The sequence below is a fragment of the Arachis ipaensis genome, chromosome B04, assembly GCF_000816755.2.
Source record: "Arachis ipaensis cultivar K30076 chromosome B04, Araip1.1, whole genome shotgun sequence".
In the NCBI taxonomy this organism is placed as follows: domain Eukaryota; kingdom Viridiplantae; phylum Streptophyta; class Magnoliopsida; order Fabales; family Fabaceae; genus Arachis; species Arachis ipaensis.
The window spans coordinates 82,685,266-82,687,226 of NC_029788.2; the positions used below are offsets into that span (position 1 = coordinate 82,685,266).

Sequence of the window (1,961 nt, forward strand, 5' to 3'; positions counted from 1 at the left end):
AAACGAGCTGCCAAGCAACTCAAGTCTTGCCTTTCTTGGAGAGACTCCATAGGCACTGGTACATATTATTCTCTTCTTTCTCCAAATTACAAAGCTTCTTAACCGTTATCATCAACAAATTAAACTACATGGACTCTTTTCTATTCTTTGAAATTTTAATATCTTTTCTATTCTCACACATACAAAATATAGAGTATTTGATGTTAAAATTCAATCTATTAAAATAAAATAATAATATGATTAACATGTGTAGTGAGGTGTGAAGTTTTTCATATTCCTTTGGACTAATTCATTTCACCATATTGTCCAATCATGTATCCAATTGGAGCTATTTGATTATGGTTAGTATCTCATACATTCATTTCATGAGTAAAGTGGATTGTTGAACATGATTCAGGCTCAGCTATCTGAGTTTGTAAACGATGCTTTATTGTCATCAGTTTCATGCAAGCAGCCTTCCCAGCCACCTCCTCTCATGGTGCCCATTACTGTTATCAATGGAGCTACTGTCAAAAGAGCTGGTACCTACTGCTTCCTCTCTCTAATGGCAAAGCCTAGTTTATTGTGAAACGAAATTAGTGTCTCAAATGCTTCAAAATTGATATTAAGCTTCATATTTTCTTGTGCTACATTTGCAGTATGTTTGGATGGAACATTGCCTGCCTATCACTTTCATCTTGGATCCGAATCAAGAGCAAATAGTTGGCTCATTGACTTAGAGGTACATTCAAAAAATATATACACTTGATTTCAGCATCTTTTGCCAGTTCTATTTTGAGTCTGGTTTGTTATTTTTAGCTTATAATGATGGCTGCATATCAAATGTAATTGAATGTAACAATTATTTGGTTTCTCTCTCTGACTAACCCATGGTCATATTATTTGCGAAAGCTGTGCATTCAAGCTAGTAGTAAGTTGATTTTCATGTCTTGTACCATAAACTTATTTACTTTTTGACTGGTTATAAACTGATTTGGAAGAGGAAAAGGCACATGAAATTGCCAAGTTACAGGATACTTTGCATGCAATGGTGAGCTTCACTTATTTATCTTTCTCTTTTTCTCCTATTAAACTTGCAGCCCCAAATCGAAAGTCACTGGAACTAAACCAGATGTTGAGGTGAGCCTCACTTATTCATCTCAAGAATACATTGTATATAGATTATGTTGTCACTATTTTTTATATTTTTGTCAGAATTTGATACTTGAAAAACAGATGAGAAATAGAAAAATATAAGGAGGCAGAGAAGCCTGAGGTAGAGGATCAATTCATGACCCACTGTTTGAATCAATGGACACAATAATGATGAATGGTTTTTGTACAGATGAAGTTCCAATTTTAGAACCTAATTAAGCAACCTTATTGTATATTTTGATTTAATTAGAGGACAATAGTTGATGTATCAATACACTTTGTTGATATATGGTTGTTACTTGTTATTATAATTGATGTATCAACACTTTGTTTATATTTTGAATTATATTGACTTGTTTGTTTATAGTACTTTTCTTTTAGTTTGATAATACGATGAATTTGTTTATTTTTTGAAATATTATAAATATTCGAATACAAATTAGATAAAAATTTGTATTAAATTTATATTTATTTTGTATGAAAATAAGTTTATTTTGTACTTGAAAAAATAAAAAAAATTATTTTACCTTACTGACAGATTTACAGACAGATTTTCTGTCTATAATCATAGTGTGAGATGATTTTCCAAGGTTCAAATTACAGACAAAAAATCTGTCAAAAAATTCGTCTGTAATTACAGACGAAAAATCCGTCAGAAAATCCGTCTATAATTACAGACAGAAAATCCATCTGTAATTACAGACGGAAAATCCGTCGAAAAATTCGTCTATAATTACCGACGAAAAATCCGTCGGAAAGTTTGTCGACTTTGGGAAATAGATGGAGAATTTACAGAGGGAAAATCCATCGGTAACTGGTAAAAATTC

General features: G+C 31.6%; 1 long non-coding RNA gene across 1 annotated transcript; it reads left to right on the forward strand.

Moving 5' to 3' along the window:
- On the forward strand, nucleotides 701-1,468 carry LOC110270688. The gene is made up of 2 exons (XR_002360330.1): nucleotides 701-1,119; nucleotides 1,195-1,468. It is a non-coding gene; the product is annotated as an uncharacterized LOC110270688 (long non-coding RNA).